The following is a 14,062-nucleotide window of genomic DNA, read 5'->3' on the forward strand; positions in this document are numbered from 1 at the left end:
GTGGTAGCTCCCATGCCTGTCTAAGTCTACTCTAGGCTATAGGTCTTTGGTTGTATTTATCTACCGAGTTTTGGTTGTTGCATTAGTAGGATCAGGGTGTCCCTTCGTGTCATTGTTTTTGATATTTATGCCATTGTTTTAGCAATGGAATATCCTATACCTTGCTTTGAAGTTGCAAGTTTCAAGCACTTCTTTAAAATATTCAGAGAGAAAGGGAAATGTGTAAAACATTTTTTTAAAAAGGCATATCGGGGTCAGGTGCAGTGGCTCACACCTGTAATCTCAGCATTTTGGAAGGCTGAGGTGGAAGGATTACTTGAGGTCAATCTGGGCAGCATAGCAAGACCCCTTCTCTACAAAAACATCACCTGGGTGCTGTGGTGTGTGCCTGTGGTCCCAGCTGCTTGGGAGGCTGAGACAAGAAGATCGCTTGAGCCCAGGAGTTCAAGGTTACAGGCAGCTATGATGGTGTCACTGCACTCCAGCCTGATGACAGAGAGAGACCCTGTCTCTAAAACATTTTTTTAAATAAATAAAGAAAGAAACGGAATATTGTGGGAATGGGAAGTATTTCAAGGTTTTTTTTTTCTTTCTTATGTGACAAACTGTCCCAAAATATATTGGCTTAATATAATAACCATTTAATTTGCTCATGATTTTGCAGATCCGCAGTTGGGACAAGGCTCAGCCAGAATGTCCTAACTCTGTCCTGCGTTAGAGGGATTAGAGGATCCAAGATGTCCTTGGTCACATATGTGGGCACATGATGCTGGCAGTCTGCGAGGACATCTTTATCCAGCATCTTTATCCACTCAGTCTCTCTTCCCAGTAGGTTAGGCTGGACTTCCTCACTTGGTGGTCGAGGTTCCAAAGGTACAAAAGTGAAAGCTGTCAGACCTCATGAGCTCTAGGTATAGAAGTCACGTGGCACAATTTCCACCATATTCTATCGGTCAAAACAACAACTAGACTGGCCCAGATTCAAGGGGGAGGGGAAAGAGACCTCACCTACTGATGGGACTTCTGGCAGGTCCAAATGTGGATGAGACTCCTGTAGAGATCTGTGAATTAAAAGGACAAATTGCCTGTCCATCACACACGACATGCGAGGGTATGACACGGACACTCCCTTCAAGGGGATGTTGAGAAGCACAAAGCATTCACTGATTCAGAGCAATCCTGAAATCCAGGCCTATACTGTCAGCTCCCCTGACTCCAGGATCAATCAACATTCCTTAATTAGAGTCCATTTCTGCTCTCTGGAAATGGTTCCCCAATTTATTGGCTTCCTCAGGTCTTAGATCTGCTCTCTGGACTTCACTCTTTGAAATACTTTTCATTTTCTATAAGAAATGGACTGTGTCCTCAGCGGAGCAGCTTTCTTAGCCTGCTTTCTTCCCAAAGAAAGTTGGAGGCCCAGAGACCTCTTTATTTTTGATGGCCTCTGTCCTAAAATACAAACTGGTGGGGCTTTCTTGAATACACTTCTCTTAAAAACTTCATAGATTTTTCTGTGAATCTTACGGAGATTATTTTGTGCCACTATGGTACATCGTCTCCCATGGCCACAATATTCCTTCCAATTTCACATGCACTTTTGAAATGTGACTTTGCCAGTATTTCCATCATGATTTGAGGTGTGTTACTCCTGTCACTGGATCCAAGCTGAACCAGTGACTTGCTGTGATTAACAGCATGCAACTGAAGTGATTGTGTATCACTTCCAGACCAAGGAAGGCCTTAAGAAACTTGGAAGCTTCTACTTTTGTTCTCTTAGAGCCGTGCAACGCCACAGAAATCAGACGATCCTGTTAGAGATAGAGACCAAGTGGAAGAGCACGAAGCACCCCAGGCTCCCAGCAGACATGAGTGAATCCAGTGATATCATGTGTCCCCTGAGCCCTGCCAGAATTTCTCATCTAGAGAATTGGGAATAGCAAAATGATTGTTGACTTAAGCCACCAAGTTCTGGAATGGTGTGATATACAATGGTAGATAACCAGAAGAAGAGGGCTGGTTGGCTTCTAAGAGCTTTCACAGGTATGTTGTCATCTTGTTAAACTCATTAAATTGTAAAGACTCAAAACTTTAGTCTTCATTGAGATCCCAGCATAGGTCAGAGTAGGTGATAATGACTTATGCTAACCAAACACACAGAAAATGATAGATAAATTACAATATCAATTCTCTCTTATACCAAGAAAAATGTTGCTGTTAGGTGGACAAGATGTGTGTTCCCATCTTCTGGCCAGTGAAGCATCTCATAGTGGAAAAGCTATTTGGGGCAACAGTGGATAATTAGAGGGTTATTTGGTGAAAAAAATCAAGAATGAGGGGAGTCAGGAACATAGAATGCCCAAATGCATGCAGCTATGGCCATGCCGTCCAGAGGGGTTTAACTTTCTTACTGTTTGAAGGGACAAAAAGGCACGCTGGCAAATACTTGGATGGGCACTTCACAAGTTGTCCCCTCTGCCCTCCCTCTCTTTATTTTTACATAGATTTAGATATTTAGTTAAAGTGGGGATTTGTAAGTTCTAAAGTCTTTCTTTTTAATTTGATGTTTCTCTATTCTAGTGGTTCTCAACAGAGAACAATTTTCCCCCCAGAGGAATGTTGGCAAGGTCTAGAGACATTTCTTATTGTCACAGTTGGGGGGGAATTGTTGATGGGAGTGCTGCTTTCTGCTAGTGAGTACAGGCCAGGGATGCTACTAACCATTCTGCAATACACAGGACAGACCCACAACAAAAAACTACTCAGCCTAAAATGACAATAGCACTGAGCATGAGAAATCTGCTCAATTCTGATTCATTTTCTGCTAGTTAGTGATTGAACTCTTAGAGTAAAATCTTATTTTTAACTTCTTCAAGTGATAAAAGCTATCATTGTCTCCCTTTTACTGCTGCTTATAAGAAACATTTTGCTCATTATTGGTCATTTGTATTTCTTAAATTCTGCTGATTTCTTTATAACTTTTATTTTTTAATTTATTATATTTGTATAGGATACATTATACCCTAGTGTAATGAATTACTTGCCCTAAATTTGCGTTTAAGTATTTTTCTTTAGTAAAATTACAGAGTTATGTGTCATGCCTTTGTAAATTCTAAACACATAGCATCATTTTTTGCCTAATTGTAGAGATGACATTTTCAATATTGACTTCAAACAAGTTTTTTTGGAGACCAAGATGGGGGTTCTTTAAAACAAAATCTTACCTTGTATTTCTATGCAGTGTAGCATAGCAACTAAGAGGTTTGCCAGACTTTTACAGAGGCATGCCTTACATTGCCGCATGGTGATGATCAGTTTCCCAGGACCTTGGTAAGGTGCTGACATGAGCATTCTGTGTCTTTGGAGGGGGGCCTCAAAAGGCCAGGTGACCAGGTGCTAGGATGATGGAGGCCTTCAGGAGGTTCCAAATATAGTTGCAAGGGGCTGCATGGTGACCCCAGTTAATTATAATGTAGTGTGCATTTCAAAATTGCTAACAGAATAGATTTTTAACATTCTCACCATAAAAAATAATAAGTTGGTGAGGCAATAGATATATTAATTAGCAAGATTGACTCTCTCTATGATGTATACATAGATCAAAGCACTACACTGTACTCCATAAAGAGACACAATAAAAAATTCTAAGAAGAGATTCACAGCCTCTAAATTAGATGGTGACTTGCAACCGCATCGTCTCTCTTCCCCTGTATCTAGACAAGGCGCTGGCACTGTCATCTAAGAGACGTTAATTGCTGACACTATCCAAAACTTTCCCACTCCTTGGCAACTTTTTCACACACTGAAAATTCCATTTACTTTTCCTCATCTCTTTCAAAACAGTGAGCAGGCCTTTCTATCAGTTCCTGTTTATCTCTATCTCTGCTATTGAAGAAGAGGACTGGCGTATATTAGGTTAGTGCAAAAGTCATTGTGGTTTCTGCCATTACTTTTAATTTAATTTTTTTTTTTTTTTTTTTTTTTTTTGAGACGGAGTCTTGCTCTGTCACCCAGGCTGGAATGTGGTGGCATAATCTCAGCTCACTGCAACCTCCACCTTTGTAGTCTAGGAGGTCTCTGCCTCAGCCTCCCGAGTGTCTGGGATTACAGGCGCCCGCCACCACACCCAGCTAATTTTTGTATTTTTAGTAGAGATGGGGTTTCACCATCTTGGCCAGGCTGGTCTTGAACTCATGGCCTCATGATCCACCCGCCTCGGCCCCCCAAAGGGTTGGGATTACAGGCGTAAGCCACCGCGCCCCGCCTTAATGTAATTTTTAAAAGTAATGACAGCGTGGCCAACATGGCCAACTAGAAGCAGCACCGTTTGGAGGCTCCCATGGCAAAAAAAAAAAAAAAAAAAAAAAAAGCATGTGAATTCTTCACTAGCAACCAAGGTATCCAGGTTCTCACATCAAAATTGACTAGAGGCTGGGCGCAGGGGCTCATGCATGTAATTCCAGTACTTTGGGAGGCCGAGGCGGGTGGATCACCTGAAGTCAAGAGTTCAAGACCAGCCTGACCTATACGGCAAAACCCCGTCTCTACTAAAAATACAAAAATTAGCAGGGCATGGTGGTGCATGCCTATAATCCCAGCTACTTGGGAGGCTGAGGCAGGAGAATCGCTTGAACCTGGGAGACAGAGGTTGCAGTGAGCCAAGACTGCGCCATTGCATGCAGGCCTGGGCGACAGAGCGAGACTGTCTTTTTTTTTTTTTTTTTTTTTTTTTGCATGAACCGCGGAGAGAAGGAAGAGCAGTGTGGTATGGCAGCCCACCTGAGAGCCACATGGGCCCACCCAAGAGCCACATAGGAAAGGAGAACCCTCCCTGCAGCCAAGGCAGGCGGTGAGTGAGTGCGCTACCCAGCCTGGGAAACTGTGCTTTTCCCACAGAACTGAGCAACCCTCAGATCGAAGATCCCACTGGCGAACCCACGTCACCCGGGCCTAGTGTCCCAACCCTGGAAGGTGCAGATTCTCAGAGCCTCTCAGCTGGAATCTGCCTAAGCCTACCAAACTCCGAACTCCAGGGGAGAGGGGTGACCATCAGCAGCTGTGGCTGCTTGCTGTCTAAGCCATTTGAACTCCTTGGGGGAGGGGCAGCAACCAGCACTGAAACTGCCTAACATGCTAAGGTCCGTGGGCGGGAGAAGCATGGCACCCATTTCTATGGTTCCAGGCTGTGCTTTTCCCCTGCTGGAGCTAGGGAAGCTGGATGACTTGGTCCCAAGACTTGTCCCCATAGCCCAATACACAGGCTGTGGCAGTCTGCAGCCAGAGTGCCTCTTTAGGTCTAACCCTGACCCATCCTTCCTTAGTGGGTGGGGCTTCCCTGCAGGATCTCCAATAACTCTAGCCAGAGGCTCAGGGACAGAATTCAAATCTCCCTGGACCTGAGCTCCTAGGGAGAAGGGTGGCCACAATCTCTTCAGACCAGCAGACTTACCCTCTCCTCCTGGTAATTCTGAGGAATCTGGGCAGCCCAGATGAGTGGGTTTCCCCTCAGTGAAACACACCCTCTCCGCCAAGGGAAAAAGTGCTTTGTTAAATGGGTCCTGCTCCCCGTGCCACCCAAATGGGTGAAACCCTCCAACAGAGGTTGTCAGACACCCTTTACAGGAACGATCCTACTGGCATCAGATTGGTGCCCGTCAAGATCAGAGGTCCCAGGAGAAGGAGCAGGAACCCATCTTTGCTCCTCCCCAGACTCCTTGAGTGACATCTCCAGGCACGTGAGTGAATCATATGAATAAGGCCTGAAGTGAACCCCCAGCAAACTGCAATAGCCCGACAGAAGAGGGACCTGTCTATTGAAAGAAAAACAAGCAGAAAGTGACAACAGCATCACCAACAAAAAGGCCCCACAAAAACCCCATCCAAGGGTCAGCAGCCTCAAACACCAAAACTAGACAAACTCACAAAGATGAGAAAGAATCAGCAAAAAAATGCTGAAAACCCAAAGGGCCAGAGTGCCTCTTCTCCAAATGATCGCAGCATCTCTCCATCAAGAGTGCAAAACTGGGTGGAGGATCAGACAGACGAATTGACAGAAGTAGGCTTCAGAAGGTAAGTAATAAAAAACTGTGATGAGCTAAAGGAGCATGTTCTAAAGCAATGCAAAGAAGCTAAGAACCTTGATAAAAGGTTAGAGAAATTGCTAACTAGAATAACCAGTTTAGAGAGGAACATAAATGACCTGATGGAGCTAAAAAAACACAGCATGAGAACTTCATGAAGCATAAACAAGTATTAACAGGCAAATCGACCAAGCAGAAGAAAGGATATCAGAGTCTGAAGACCACTGTATTGAAATAAGACGTGCAGACAAGAATAAAGGAAAAGGAATGAACAAAACCTCCAAGAAATATGGGACTTCATAAAAAGACCGAACCTAAGATTGATTGGAGTACCAGAAGGAGACAGGGAGAATGGAAACAAGCTGGAAAACACACTCCAGTGTATTATCCAGGAGAACTTCCCCAAATTAGCAAGACAGGCCAACATGCAAATTCAGGAAATACAGAGAACACGATTGAGATACTCCACGAGAAGATCAGCCCCAAGACACATAATCATCAGATTCTCCAAGGTCAAAATGAAAAAAAACTGTTGAGGGCAGCCAAAGAGAAAAGCCAGGTCACCTACAAAGGGAAGCCTATCAGACTAACAGCAGACCTCACAGCAGAAACTCTACAAGCCAGAAGAGATTGGGGGCCAATATTCAACATTCTTAAAGAAAAGAATTTTCAACCCAGAATTTCATATCCAGTCAAACTAAGCTTCATAAGTGAAGGAGAAATAAAATCCTTCAGAGACAAGCAAATGCTAAGGGATTTCGTTACCACCAGGCCTGCCCTACAAGAGCTCCTGAAAGAAGTACTAAATATGGAAAGGAAAAACCAGTACCAGCCACTGAAAAAACACATCAAATTATAAAGACCAATGACACTATGGAGAAACTGTATCAACTAGTGTGCAAAATAACCAAACAGCATCATGATGACAGGATCAAATTCACAAATAACAATACTAACCTTAAATATAAATGGGCTAAATGCCCCAATTAAAAGACGTAGACTGGCAAATTGGATAAAGAGTCAAGACCTATCAGTGTGCTGTATTCAGGAGACCCATCTTACATGCAAAGACACACACAGGCTCAAAATAAAGGGATGGAGGAAAATTTACCAAGCAAATGGAAAGAAAAAAAAAGCAGGGGTTGCAATCCTAGTCTCTGACAAAACAGACTTTAAACCAACAAAGATCAAAAGAGACAAAGAAGAGCATTACATAATGGTAAAGGGAACAATTCAACAAGAAGAGCGAGCTATTCTAAATATATATGTGCCCAATACAGGAGCACCCAGATTCATAAAACAAGTTCTTAGAGACCTACAAAGAGACTTAGACTCCTACACAGTAATAGTTGGAGACTTTAACACCCCACTGTCAGTATTAGATAGATCAATGAGACAGAAAATTAACAAGGATATTCAGGACTTGAACTCAGCTCTGGATCAAGTGAACCTATGAGATGTCTACAGAACTCTCTGCCCCGAATCAACAGAATATACATTCTTCTTAGTGCCACATGGCACTTATTCTAAAACCAACCACATAATTGGAAGTAAAACACTCCTCAGCAAATGCAAAAGAACTGAAATCATAACAAACAGTCTCTCAGACCACAGTGCAATCAAATTAGAGCTCATGATTAAGGAACTCACTCAAAACCACACAATTTCACTGAAATTGGACAACCTGCTCCTGAATGGCTTCTGGGAAAATAATGAAATTAAGGCAGAAATCAAGAAGTTCTTTGAAACCAATGAGAACAAAGACACAACATACCAGAATCTCTGAAACACAGCTAAAGTAGTGTTAAGATGGAAACTTAGAGCACTAAATACCCACACCAGAAAGCTAGAAAGATGTCAAATTGACACCCTAACATTACAATTAAAAGAGCTAGCGAGGCAAGAGCAAACAAATCCGAAAGCTAGCAGAAAACAAGAAATAACTAAGATCAGGGAAGAACTGAAGGAAATAGAGACACGAAAAACCCTCCAAAAAATCAACAAATCCAGGAGCTGTTTTTTGAAAAAAATAACAAAATAGACTGCTAGCTAGATGAATAAAGAAGAAGAGAGAGAAAAATCAAATAGATGCCATAAAAAATGCTAAAGGAGATATCACTACTGACCCCAAACTACCATCAGAGAATACTATAAACACATCCACGCAAATAAACTAGAAAATCTAGAAGAAATGGATAAATTCCTGGATGCACACACCATAACAAGACTAAACCAGGAAGAAGTTGAATCCCTGAATAGGCCAATAAGAAGCTCTGAAATTGAGGCAGTAATTAATAGCCTACCAACCAAAAAAAAAAGCCCAGGATCAGACTGATTAACAAGTGAATTCTACTAGAAACACAAAGAGGGGCTGGTACCATTCCTTCTGAAACTATTCCAAACAATTGAACAGGAAGGGCTCCTCCCTAACTCATTTTATGAAACCAGCATCATCGTGATACCAAAACTGGGAAGAGACACAACAAAAAAAGAAAACTTCAGGCCAATATCCTCGATGAACATTGATGCAAAAATCTTCAACAAAATACTGACAACCCAAATCCAGCAGCACATCAAAAAGCTTATCCACCATGATCAAGTTGGTTTCATCCCTGGGATGCAAGGCTGGTTCAACATACCCAAATCAATAAACGTAATCCATCACATAAACAGAACCAATGAAAAAAACCACACGATTATCTCAATAGATGCAGAAAAGGCCCTCAATAAAATTCAACACCCCTTCACGCTAAAAACTCTCAATAAAGTAGATATTGATGGAACATATCTCAAAATAATAAGAGCTATTTATGACAAACCCACAGCCAATATCACACTGATTGGGCAAAAGCTGGAAGCATTACCTTTGAAAACTGGCATAAGACAAGGACGTCCTCTCTTACCACTCCTATTCAACATAGTATTGGAAGTTCTGGCCAGGGCAATCAGGCAAGAGAAAGAAATAAAGGTATTCAAATAGGAAGAGAGGAAGTCCAATTATCTCTGTTTGCAGATGACATGGTTGTGTATTTAGAAAATCCCATCATCTCAGCCCAAAATCTCCTTAAGTTGATAAGCAACTTCAGCAAAGTCTCAAGATACAAAATCAATGTGCAAATATCACTAGCATTCCTATACACCAATAATAGAGAGCCAAATCATGAATGAACTCCCATTCACAACTGCTACAAAGAGAATAAAATACCTAGGAATACAACTTACAAGGGATGTGAAGGACCTCTTCAAGAAGAACTACAAACCACTGCTCAAGGAAATAAGAGAGGGCACAAACAAACGGGAAAACATTCTATGCTAATGGATAGGAAGAATCAATATTGTGAAAATCACCATACTGCCCAAAGTAATTTATAGATTCGATGCTATCCGCATCAAGCTACCATTGACTTTCTTCACAGAATTAGAAAAAAAACTACTTTAAGTTTCATATGGAGCCAAAAAAGAGCCTGTATAGCCAAGACAATCCTAAGCAAAAAGAACAAAGCTGGAGGCATCACTCTACCTGACTTCAAACTATACTACAAGACCACAGTAACCAAAACAGCATGGTACTGGTACCAAAACAGTTATATAGACCAATGGAACAGAACAGAGGCCTCAGAAATAACACCACACATCTTCAACCATCTAATCTTTGACAAACCTGAAAAAAACAAGCAATGGGGAAAGGATTCCTTATTTCATAAATGATGTTGGGAAAACTGGCTAGCCATATGCAGAAAACTGAAACTGGACCCCTTCCTTTCACCTTATACAAAAATTGACTCAAGATTGATTAAAGACTTAAATGTACGACCTAAAATCATAAAAACCCTAGAAGAAAACCTAGGCAATACCATTCAGGACATAGGCATGGGCAAAGACACTTCTCAAAAGAAGACATTTATGCAGCCAACAAACATATGAAAAAAAGCTCAACATCACTGATCATCAGAGAAATGCAAATCAAAACCACAATGAGATACCATCTCACACCAGTCAGAGTGGTGATTACTAAGAAGTCGGGAAACAATAGATGTTGGTGAGGCTGTGGAGAAATAGGAACACTTTTACACTGCTGGTGGCAATGTAAATTAGTCCAACCATTGCAGAAGACAGTATGGCAATTCCTCAAGGATCTAGAACCAGAAATACTATTTGACCCAGCAATCCCATTACTGGGTATATACCCAAAGGATTACAAATCATTCTACTATAAAGGCACATGCACACGTATGTTTATTGCAGCACTATTTACAATAGCAAAGACATGGAATCAATCCAAATTCCCATCAATGGTAGACTGGATAAAGAAAATGTGGTACATATATACCATGGAATACTACAGCCATAAAAAGGGATGAGATCATGTCCTTTGTAGGGACATGGATAAAGCTGGAAGCCATCATTCTCAGCAAACTAACACAGGAACAGAAAACCAAACATTGCATGTTCTCATTCATAAGTGGGAGCTCAACATTGAGAACACATGGACACAGAGAGGGAAATAACACACACCAGAGCCTGTTGAGGGGTCGGGGGAGAGGGGAGGCAACTTAGAGGACAAGTCAATAGGTGGAGCAAACCACCATGGCACATGTATACCTATGTAACAAACCAGCACATTCTGCACATATATCCCGTTTTTTTTTTAGAAGAAATAAAGAAAAAAATAAAAAAATAAAATGAATGGATTAAAAAAAGAAGAAAAGAAGACACAAATTACCCAAATCAAAACTAAAAGGATTTTAAGGGGATATTATTAATAACTTTATGCCAATAACTCAGACAACTTATATGAAACGAACACATTTTCAAAAAGTCACAATTAACACATTTGACCCAGGAAGAAATAGAACATTTGAGTAGGCATATAACAAATAAATGAAGTAAATTAGTAATTAAAAATCTTTCCACAAAGACAAATCCAGGCCCAGATAGCTTCACTGGTGAATTCTGTCTAATATTTAAGGAAGCATTGCTAGTCCTTTGCAAAGTTGTTTAGGAAGTAAAGGAGGGAACACTTCCCAACTCATTCAATGAGACCAGTATTACCTTAATACCAAAGCCAAACAAAGACATCACAAGAAAAAGAAATTATAGACAAATAGCCTTCATGAACATAGACATAGTAATTACTAACACAATATTATCAAATTAAACCCAGCAACATATAAAATGAATTATACACAAAGATGAAGTATCCCAGATTTATCAAAAATTTATCCCAGGAAAGCAAAATTAATTTCAGATCTGAAAATCAACCTAAAACAGGAAGGACAAATATCACATGATAATCTCAGTAGATGTGGAAAAAGCATTAGACAAAATATAATATCCACCTGGATTAAAAATTATCAGCAAATTAAGAATAAACAAGAAAAAACAAACAACCCCATTAAAAACAAAACAATCCCATTAAAAAGTGAGCAAAGAACATAAACAGACACTTCTCAAAAGAAGACATTCATGCGGCCAACAAACATGAAAAAACCTCAACATCACTGATCATTAGGGAAATGCAAATCAAAACTACAATGAGATACCATCTCCCACCAGTGAGAATGGTAATTATTAAAAAGTCGAGAAACAACAGATGCTGGTGAGGTTGTGGAGAAATAGGAATGCTTTTACACTGTTGGTGGGAATATAAATTAGTTCAACCATTGTGGAAGATGGTTTGGCAATTCCTCAAAAATCTAGAACCAGAAATACCATTTGGCCCAGCAATACCTTTACTGGGTATATACCCAAAGGAATATAAATCATTCTATTACAAAGATATACACATGCACACATATGTTTATTGCAGCACTATTCACAATAGCAAAGACATAGAATCAACCCAAATGCCCATCAATAACAGACTGGATAAAGAAAATGTACATATACACCATGGAATACTATGCAGCCATAGAAAAGAATGAGATCATGTTCTTTGCAGGGACATGGATGGAGCCAGAAGCTGTCATCCCCAGCAAACTAATGCAGGAACAGAAAACAAGACACTGCCTGTTCTTGCTTATAAGTGGGAGCTGAACAATGAGAACACATGGATATGGGAAGGGGAACAACATACACTGGGGCCTGTCAGGGAGTGGGTTGGGGGGAATGAGAGCATTAGGAAAAATAACTGATGCATGCTGGGCTTAATACCTAGGTGACAGGGTGATAGGTGCAGCAAACCACCATGGCACACGTTTAAGTATGTAACAAACCTGCACACTCTGCACATTTGCCCCAGAACTTAAAATAAAAATTAAAATAAAAGCTAATGGCAAAAACCGCAATTATTTTTGCACCAACCTAATAGACTCTCAAAAAGCTAACAATAGAAAAATTGTTCCTATTTGGGTTAGGAATAGATGTGGAGCGAAAGGGTCTTAATGAGTCTGATGACTTAAGGCTAAGTCATGGCTAATCACTGAGCGAGTACATAAACATTGGGAAATTCTTTGAATTTTTCTGGATTTAGTGTCTTCATCTGTAAAATGAGAATACTGTTTTCTTTCTGGGGTTTCCATGGCTCAAATGAGATAATACATGAAAATTCCTTATAAGTTGTAAGATGCTATTAAAATATATGGGGCTATTTTACTATTGTGAAGGTCCTATTTGTGCACTGGACCATCCGGCATGTGTAGGATTTGTTTTGAATCATTACACTTGACACTGAGCCTACGGAGGCCAGGAAAGCAGTGGAGTTCTTTCAATCATCCCCTACTGGTGGGCTCCTGGGCCGGCCCCACTGGAAAAGCAGAACTTTCCCCGTCTTAATTAACTCACTGTCTGGCAAGTTCATACCTCTAAACCACATCTTAGAGGAGGCTAGGGTGTTCTAATTAAGTGTTCTGGTGGAAAAGGGAGGCCTTACGCTGTCTCTTGCTACTCTCTCTGGGCCACAAGCTGCAGCTTGGAACAAGCGTAAACAAGTAAACCACTGCCCCTCCCCAAGATCTCCAGGAGATAAATTGAAATGTGAGTAATGAAAGGCCCACTGTTTTTCCTTTTGTAACCAAGGGAACTTTGGTTTGTGTACTAGGTTGAGAGAAACCCAATCTTAGCCCTCTAGAGTCACATAATGCGAAAGTATTAGTTTGCTATTATAGGACCCTATATGATAGGACATTTCCTAGCACCCATTCAACTTTCACAATTTGACTTTTAATGAATTGCATTCTGCTGGCAATTCCAGGAAACCACTTATGCTCCAGGAGACCCAAAATAGAGCACAATGCACCTTCCTGTGCACTCCACCCCCATCTCCAACCAGGCTCACAACAGGGAGCCCTCCAGAGCCACACCTAATTGGCTGCAGAGAGAAGGGAAGGGAAAGGTCTTCACCATCCCAGCCACAGGTGGACCTGTTGTAGGAGAGCCTCCTCTGGCTCTAATACAGCACTTACCACAAAGCACAAGGAGGCCCTACAAACAGCCGGCTCTGAGAGGCAAAGCGTGTATGACACCGGGTGCCCAAACTTACTGCTTGAGGCAGAGGGAGAGTGAGACGTGAATGAGGTCAGGAGCCAGGAACCATGACAACAGAACTCATTGCATCTGGGCCACCAGAACCAGACCCATGGACAAATCTGCCATCAAAGTGAACCAAAGAGAATGCGCCACCCAAGGCGAGGCTCTGCAGTGGGGTGAGCTCAGGGCAGGTGGGTTCTCTGAACAATTATGATGCTGGCCAAGAACAGACTCCCCTATGGACACCTGCAGCTGGCCTGAGGATGGGTCCTCTAGCGGAACTGGGCAGGGACCTCTCTCACTTATCTTCATATGCTCAGAGTCCAGTTGTCGCGTGAAACAGTGTTTGTGCTTAGTGAATGTTGAATGGATAAATGAAAGGGAATTAGGAAACTTGGGCTCTGCTTCCTGGATGTCCTTTTCCTCTTCAAAATGGGTTCTTTCTTTCATTCCCTCCCAGCTGATAACACAGCACAGTGGTAAACACATAGAAGGCACTCAAAGGATATTTTACCTCA

Source organism: Pongo abelii, chromosome 10, assembly GCF_028885655.2.
Source record: "Pongo abelii isolate AG06213 chromosome 10, NHGRI_mPonAbe1-v2.0_pri, whole genome shotgun sequence".
In the NCBI taxonomy this organism is placed as follows: Eukaryota; Metazoa; Chordata; class Mammalia; order Primates; family Hominidae; genus Pongo; species Pongo abelii.